The sequence below is a fragment of the Juglans microcarpa x Juglans regia genome, chromosome 5D (assembly GCF_004785595.1).
Source record: "Juglans microcarpa x Juglans regia isolate MS1-56 chromosome 5D, Jm3101_v1.0, whole genome shotgun sequence".
NCBI classification, from domain to species: Eukaryota; Viridiplantae; Streptophyta; class Magnoliopsida; order Fagales; family Juglandaceae; genus Juglans; species Juglans microcarpa x Juglans regia.
Genome location: NC_054602.1, coordinates 25,090,990 through 25,100,077, shown reverse-complemented (window position 1 = coordinate 25,100,077; position 9,088 = coordinate 25,090,990). Strand labels below are relative to the sequence as shown.

At 39.4% G+C, this 9,088-nt stretch overlaps 1 long non-coding RNA gene across 1 annotated transcript; it reads right to left on the bottom strand.

Moving 5' to 3' along the window:
* Nucleotides 1–2,985: 2,985 nt before the first annotated feature.
* On the bottom strand, nt 2,986–5,658 carry LOC121265974. Its single transcript, XR_005940718.1, has 3 exons — nt 5,487–5,658; nt 5,291–5,391; nt 2,986–3,273 (listed from the first exon to the last, which is right to left on the bottom strand). It is a non-coding gene; the product is annotated as an uncharacterized LOC121265974 (long non-coding RNA).
* Nucleotides 5,659–9,088: the final 3,430 nt, after the last annotated feature.

Genomic DNA, 9,088 nt, shown 5'->3' with positions numbered 1-9,088 from the left:
CAGAAAAGAAGAAAACTTACAAATTTCGTAGTCTTCTAAGCATTCTAGATAGCCTTACACAAGAACACTCAAGAACTCACTCAGTTTCACTCTTTTGATCTCTCAGAGGGGGAATTTTTCTTCAAGACTCAAAAGGAAGCTTGGAGCTGAGGTGTGGAGGAAATGAGAGGGTGAGAGGGCCTTTTATAGGCAGCCAAAGGGGAGGGGACGTTGGCTTTGGTCAAGGGAAATGATGGAAGATGGTGTATAAATATGATGTTTCCAGATTTACACTCCATCGACTGTGTCATCTTGTACAGGTCAAAACAGTGCCCTAAACCAAAATGATTTCATGCCTATTGTTGCTACATTACTCCTATGGGGGTTAGCCAAGTCGTGGGGTTGAGGAGAGGGAAGAAAAATCATCAAAACCACCCGAGGGGACTAATGGGTTTAGCTGGTTTTTCTCCTGGCAAATTTTGATTATTGCCTTGTCTAATCCTTTTGAACCATCATGAAGGTGCGGCCCGAAATAAGGTGATGGGATGGAGGCGTCCTGCTGAAATCCCAGATTGCCTTCTACAATTTGCATCCATTTGAGCAGGGGAATAGTGGGCTAAAACTACCATGATTTCTTCCTTACTGTGGCTACAATGGTTGTACAATGGCGGCTAGGTCATGGGGTGATAAGTGTGGTTTTATGTGATTTTCCTCTTGAATAATTAGAGGTAGCAAGAACTAAAGAGAGCTGACGAGATTTGGGGCTAGGAGCCTTGTCTCGTGGTAGCAAGGAGATTTCTCTCGCCCAAAGGCGAGAAGGCTTACTTCTCGGTAGGCGAGGAGATTCGCGACTAGAGGGCGAAGACCTGGGCGTGAAGACTTGGCTCCAATATATATTTTTACCTTCTGGGCGAGAAGATTTGGTGACACGGTTTAGGGTGAGAAGATTTGGCAACAAGGTTCAAGGCGAGAAGACTTGGCAACAAGGTTCAAGGTGAGAAGACTTGGGCGACTAGTCTAACCGACCAACTTAAAAGAAACCAACATAAATGACATCGTGGACAACAATTAGAAAAGGCGAGAGGAACTTTCCATCTTGGTCAGGAGTCTCTCCACTCGGTAGGCGAGAGGAGCTTTCATCCTGATCAGGAGTCTCTCCATTCGGTAGCCGAGGAGAGGGTCGTGTGGTCTTTGGCCTCCATGCCCGTTCATTTTTTACCTCCACATTCGTTCATTTGTTACCTCCATGCCCGATATATTCAGTGCACCCAGCATCTACCCAGTGGGATAATTCCTCTCCGACCAGGATCAATCTGCTACTGACCCCTAAATCTGAGTTCAACAATCAATCTGATGGCGACCAAAACCTTCCGAGCTCCACAATAAATCTATTGGCAACCAAAACCTTCTAAGCTCCACAATAAATCTGTTGGCGACCAAAACCTTCCGAGCTCCACAAATCTAGCCACATATCACTAAATCTTTCATTTAGACAATTACGATATTCTTCGGATAATTTCCTTTTTATGGACCTCTTGGCATTGATCCTTAAAATTAAATAAGCACTAAAAATTCTCCAAATAATATCAAGCTCCAAAATTATCATTTTTCCTAAAAAATCACTATTGCACTAGAATCTTCTAATAATTCTTCTAAACCCAAAGTATAAGGTCCTCTTGCCAACTCAAATATCCAAAATTATTCTTATTTTAGAATACCTCAACTCCTAATTAACCAGGATTAAGGTTACAAAGGTCAACGCTTAAGGAGCTTTTTAGGCGGGGTGTTGCTTCAATTTAACCTTACCAGTAATCACTCCCGCGTCTACCATCACGTCAGCTTCCAGGTCTACTTCTCCCAGTGTAATGGCATAAACCTTAGCCTTCACAGGGGTCTTTACTCTGCCATCTAGCTTTACTGCTCCTCCAGGCATGCTTTGAAGACAATTCCGGATCATGTGGTCGATTTGACCACATCTGAAGCAAGCTCCTAAGTCAACACTCTCCATTGTTCCTCTTGCACAACGTCGACAAGGTGGTGGAGTGACGAGTGCTGGGTTCTCGACTACGATGCCCTTTCCATTGTTTAGAGTAGAGGGGACCTTCCTTTTCTCCATACTTCCTCCAGAAGAATAAGCAATCCTCTTTTTTGATCTGCTTGGGCTTGAGTGATCAATCTTCATTGTTCCACTTCTCCTATCAAAGCCACATTGACCAGTTCTTGGAAATTCTCTATACGTAGGCATGCAACTTGGTTTCGAATACAGGGTTGCAAACCATCCTGAAACTTCTTCGCTTGCATCTTCTTTGTACCGATCAGATGAGGTGCGAATCTTCCCAATTCCATGAAGCGAGTAGCATATTGATTGACCATCATGCTACCTTAGGTCAACTTCTCAAAATCTAGGGCTTTCTGTTGCTTGGCTATCTCCAGAAAGAAACGATTATCGAACTCAATCTTAAATCAATCCCATGTGAGTGCAGCTGGATCTCCTAACTCTCAAGTCAGCAACTGTCGTTTAGTGTCCCACCATATACCAACTTCTCCTTGGAGCATGTGTCCGGCATATTAGACCTTCTGTTCCTTCGTGCATCCACTCATGTTGAAGGTTCTCTCCAAGTCCACAAGCCACTTATTAGCCCTCAAAGGTCTATTCCCATAAAATTAGGGTATTTATAAACTAAAAATTTCTCATATGAACATCCTTGATTTCCTCCTCTTGGTGGTTCTTGCCTAACTATCACAACCCTGCCCTAACTTGGGACGAGGCCGTGACCCTTTACCTATCTTTCCTTATTATATTTGTATATATAAGTATATATATATATATTTTTTTTTTCTTTTCTCTAAGGTGATATGGGGTAAGCGTGAACATGCCATGCATGTACTCTGCACTTCTAGTTTAAAAGGAAACACCTGATAGGCAATCTATTCAGTATTTTACATAAAGGATTCTAAGAGTCCATCATTCATTTATCAAACATAACTAGTTCTAAAAAAAGGGGACTTAGTCCCTACATTACATACAAAAGGTGTTAAGCCATCGTATGGGGGGTTACCATCACCCCACCATAGAAGTTACATGATTACCATCGCCCCACCATAGAATTTACATCATACCCAAAAGATATATTGTCTTAATGTTAATCCAACAAAACATCCCAACACAGGACCCATCCCAAAACATAAAAACCATAAACCATTATTGTCAAAAGGTCGAACCGACAGGGGAACACTAAGCATCGGCCCCTCCCTCCTCGGTAGTGCCTGGCTCCACAACCTCTCCATCAATACCTGGACGTTTAAAACATAAACACAAAGTGAGTCTAATACTCAGTAAGTAGTACACCATGCTATTAACTTATTAATCACATAAGCTTTTCTTTTGAAAACATGCATACATAGACATTTGCTAATTCTTGACAATGCCTTCATGCATAAACAGTTTAAGGAATAGACCATATCTTCATGCATAACATTTTAAGAAATAACTATACTTTCATGCATAAACATTTTAAGAAATAACTTTACTTTCATGTTTCACTTTCTTGGGCCAGTACACACTATTACACCCTGTGTGTTGGGGTTAGCGGTCTTTTGGACTTTGATCCTGCTCGTGGCCACGGTTGGGAATCCCTTTCATGGGGGCAGCATTGGGTGCACTACCAGTACTATTTATCTGGCATTGCAATCTGCCCATTCCTTTGGTACCCTTTTTCATTCACATGGCCGTTATGTAACTTCATACCTTAACCTTCATGTCATTTCTTTCCTTTCTTTGCAGTCAACATTTTCATTATCTTCCTTAGTTCAAATGCATATGCGTTTCTTGAAAAAGAGCATTTCATGTCATGCTACATATAAATAAGACGTAGTTATTTGAGAGAGAGCATGTATTAAAGTCTCATGATGCATTACCTTATACACATACACACAATTATAATCAATAGGGTGCTTAACAGGGGCTACCAAGAAGGGCTTGTACGTAATATATACATTTAATCTTTCTTTAAAAGAACATTTGAAAAGAGAGAGACATTCTTTCATAAGAGAACTTTGTGTAAGGAGCATGGTCATAGCTACTTATCACGATGCTTTACTAGTGGTTTCCTTCACACTTGAAAATAAACTCCTACTCAATGAAATAGGATAAACGCATTAATATTCATCTCACTTTAAGATTTACAAACCGACACCTTAACACGCCCACTTTAATTCCAGCCTAGAATTAAAGTGTTTTCCTTAACCCATTTAGCTACCCACCATACATGGCACTAAGCCAAAACATTGAAATTCTCATTCCAAACATTTTAAAGAAACTCATGAAAGTACATAACTTGCTTGCTGTCCCTTTAAGGGTCATTGTTTTCTATATGAAGGATAGATGGAAATCATAGGTTAGGAATGTATAGATGGTAGGAATTTATTTAAGAATGGAAGGGAACAAAGAATTGCTACAAGTTTGAAACTTTCATCAAAAAGGGCATTTGGATAGCTTTGTAATATCGTATGGAAGGTAAATCCAACAGAAGGGCCAATGCTCACAAGAGAGTTGATTTTTGTCACTTGTTTTTCAATGGTTTTTTGTACTAAAGTTTATCTTTGGTTGAACAAAAGAGTGAAACTGAACAAGGAATTGAAATGGGCAAGCCCCAAAATAGAACACATTGCAGAAAATTCTGCAGTGCTTGGGCAACAAGCAGGTCTTAGTACATTCATGCTCTTAAACATCCCTACTTAACCAAAATCTCAACTACATAGTTAAACAATACTAGAGTTGTAGAAAACTTAAGAAAAGCATCACATTTTTCTAAAAAGATAGCATAAATCATGGGTACAATACCCTCAACTCAGAATTCCTAAAGCAAGCTCTTTAGTTGAACTAAAATTCTTAGTGGCTTATTTAGGCCATAACCTTGAAGAAAGTATGTCTAAAATTATAAACCTCAACTCCATTAATTTAACACATAAAGGCAAGACTTAGAATAATTAAAACATGGCTTAAACTCAAGAAAATACAAGGAAGGGCTACAACAAGATGCCTTGCAAAAACACACGGCTGGAACACCAAACAGAGCATAACACACGTCATCATCACTTATGACTAACCAAGTTAAATAGAAAAATACCATTTTCGAATGATAGGAAAATACATAGCAAAAACAGCTTCAACATACTCGGTTTGGCCAAAAATAGAGTACTAATGTTTATTAACAACATAGACAATAACTAAAACTAAGATACAAGCTAAAACAACTCAATGTGTCTCCAAAATCAACTAAAACCAAGTGGGTCGAGCTAGGGTTTTTACCTTGGGTGAATCCTTCCCAAAACACGAAAATGAGGAAGAGAAAGGTAGGTTCAGCTTAGGGAAACAGAGGGCACACGAATCCCTTGGCTAGAAGTTCAAAACTGAAGCATCAATAGTCAACAAAAGAAAAAACCACTTGATTAATCCATGGCTAAGTTTCAAAATACACAAGGGAGAAGGTTGAGGGTACTATTACGTTGCTATTTTCCTCTTGAGAAGAAGGAAAAATGGATGCTTGGCTTGAGATTGGAAGAGGAATGGAATGGGAGAGAAGGGGGTTGTAGTTGCACAGATGAGGGCTTGAGAAGTTTTCTTCCTTTCCTTGCCTTAGAAGCCGATGGGTGCAAAAAGAAAGAAAATGAACTTGCTCCTTGTCTTGGAAGCCGACGGATTCAAGGGGTGAGAGAGACTTTTTGCTTTAGTCAAAGCTTATCCCATAAGCTAGGGAGATGGACAGTGGAGATGAAATGTGGAGAGGATATTTCCCTCACCTACCCATCCAATGGTAGAGAGAGCTTGGGCCATTTCTTAAATAGATAAAAAATTAGAGGGTTTGAGAGAAAAATATTGTAAGGTCTTAAAAATCATGCTCTTGAATTATTTTAATAACCCATATAAAAATAAAAGCACACCCATCTTAAAATAAAATAATAAATGAAAATATTTAAATTAAAGAATTAATAAATGACGTAAGAACTTACGTAGTAGTATTCATTATTACACTAACGTTCTGCCCTGGTGCTATTTGATTGCGCACTACTTCAGCCATCTGGCAAATAGCTTCAACTATTGCCTGTCGTCCTTCTAGTGGAGGGTTTCCAGCCTCCTGGTCTCTACGTCTTGGAGAAGTATCCTCTCGTTAGTTTCATACCATGGTTCTTTCTTTCTCCTGAAACGTACAAAAACTAGTGTAGGTCAGTCTCCTTCTTAGGGAAAGTCTATCTTTCTTCAACTTGCATATGCAACCCTACACGCATATCTTCCTTCTATTTTCACTTCCTCCAAGATCCAAGCCTATAACTACAAATTTCAAACCTAGTTGGGTGGTACCATGTATTCCTAGGACAATGTGTGAGTTTACCCAGAGACGTAATTGCTCTGATACCATGCTCTGTGGCACCCCAGCCCCTGCTTGAGATTGGATGGTGACTGAAGCGCCGGGACATGCAACACAAGGCTTCGTACATGACAGATAAGATGCAATGCACCTATGTGTACTAGCAGTGTGCAATAAATAATGCAGCGGAAAATGTAAAATTCGTATGAAACTAGGCAACGCCTAATGCAATTGCCTTAACACATGGTACTGTACGACTAAGCATAACCCAAACATTGCCTTTAACATAACATTCATATCAATTATACCAATGAAAGATATGTTCATTGTCTCCCAAAATATGGGTATCTAACAAAAAACCATTTTCCCCAAAACAAAGGGACCGATCACAAAAGGCCTTAATTCATGAGACAGGGAACTTCACTAGTACTAAAGTCCCTTCGCTAGTGAGACTTAAGAAAATACACCAAGTCCTCAGGGGCTCAGGTTCTAGTAGTCCCAAACTAGCACTAACTTCCTTGGCTTCTATTGAGGAATCTTTTGCCTGACCCAGGTATCTAGTTACAAAATCCAAATGGCCCTTGATCGTTTTCTTGGTCTCAGTTTCATAATTGTCCTTATTGAGTGCTACCAAAAGTTCCCTAAGACGTTGGGCTGTGACTTTCAAAAGCTCGGCAGTAAAGTCATAACGGGCCTCTACGGTGAATTCCTCTTCTATTAGCTCATTACTTTCAAAAGACATGTAATATAATCTTTAAACTTTTTGGAAAAACCTCTTTGACATCATTTTCGTATTGTTCATTTCATAACGTATATTATCACGTGATTCATATCATATCACGTGATCCGTATCATGTGAGCTCATTGCCTTGTTCTTATAACACATGGTGGACACAACACATCTCCCCTAAGCACTGCGTGGTCTTGCTAGTTACTGCACCACCAACAGTTCGTATACCTTGGTGAATACGTCTTATTCATAATCATTATAATAGGATAGTACTTCATCAAGTTATTTGCCTTAGTCATGGAACCAACTAGCGTTAGGCTCTACCTTTTTCCGGAATCATTTCTAAAAAGATCCATTTAAGGCATGCCAATGGTTCTTTATCGACCCAAGGGTTACCACTCCATTCTTAAGCACTCCAGAGTGGATAGAGGAGTTCCACTAGGACATTCCACTATCCTAGCATTTGAGGTCATGATAAAATATTTATACACACTTTTGAAGAAATCATTTACCCAAATGCATGTTATATGAGACTTAAGACGTACTCTTTCTTACATTTGACATGTGACGTATGAGATGTCGTGCATGCAATAATCATGTCTAACACATTCAAATCATGATATGGTAACATATGAGCATGGCATAGTTTAACATCAAATTATGGCATGATAACATAGACCACATGAAATATCAAAACAACTTCATGAACATAGAAGAACATGACTTGGCCGAAACATCAAAGGCCTATTAACATGGAGAAACTTCACTTTAACATGTTCCAAACTTGAAGCATAATAGATAAAAATCATGGTAAAGGTGAATCAAAGCATAAAATCATGACAACATCACATGAATCCAAAACACTTAACCTTGCAATAACCGAATCTTCATGACACATGAAATATCAACATAACTTCGAGCAAAATCGAAACATGTTCATGTGAATCATTGCATTTTCAACATGGATCTGAAAAATATGACCTTTTTCATGATCTTATACAAAATCACAATAGAGTATTCAACCAAGTAAAGCATAGAATAACAATCAAAAGAAAAGATTTATGCGAATATATATACATGTTAACCAAACTATGTTGAGTGGTTACTTACAAAAATCCTTCAAAAAAGCACTAGCAAGCTGTAAACGGAAGTACAACTTGTTAGAACAAGGGTTTTGAACCCTATTATGTGTCCATGAGTGTGTGATGTATTTAGGGTTCATCACATGTTGGAAATACCTCGACCTTCGACCCTAAGGTTTTTTAATATGAAAACCTTTCAAGTTCATGTTACCATGGCTAGGTCATGAACATGTGAGTAGTGTGTGTGTGTGTGTGTGGCCGATTGTCTAGAGGATGTAAGTCCTTAAAGTTTTGCCTTCTCCCCCATTGGAAAACCCTAGGTTTTTCCAATATGAAATAACCTTTGAAATCATATGTGTCCTTCAAAAATCTCAAGCTCTTTGGAGATTCTATCATCTCCTTGAGTGAGGTGTGAGTAGTGTGAAGAAAAGATAGGAAAACAAGGTCCTCACCTTGGACTCCTTGCTTGGTGTCGTGGCTCTTCCTTGTATGTAGAGAAGAATGGTTTTCGTGTTTGTTTGGAAAGAAAGTGAAGAAATCTCCAAGTGGTCATCTAAGAGAGTGTGGAGCGGATGAGAGCATGTGAAATTCAAAAATGGAAAAAGAGAAATAGCCCTTGGGCGTGTGGCCCCTCTCCCTTTATATAGAACTCTCCACAAAATCCCATTGGTTGCTAGTGATCCATTGCATGAAGGAAAAGTGGCGTGTGACTTCTCCCCTTGGCCAAATGTCCCTTCATCTGCTTTATCATTGGATTGCTTTGGGAAGGCTAAAAGGCACATGGATGTGGCATGTAAAACCCTCCCTTAGCCAAACCTCTTGGTCTTCCAAACCCATTCTTCTCTTGTCTAGGTGCAATGTATCTTAGGAAAAAAGAGTAAAATGAACACAAGGTCTCTCCATTTTCCAAAAAGTGATGCTTGCATGTG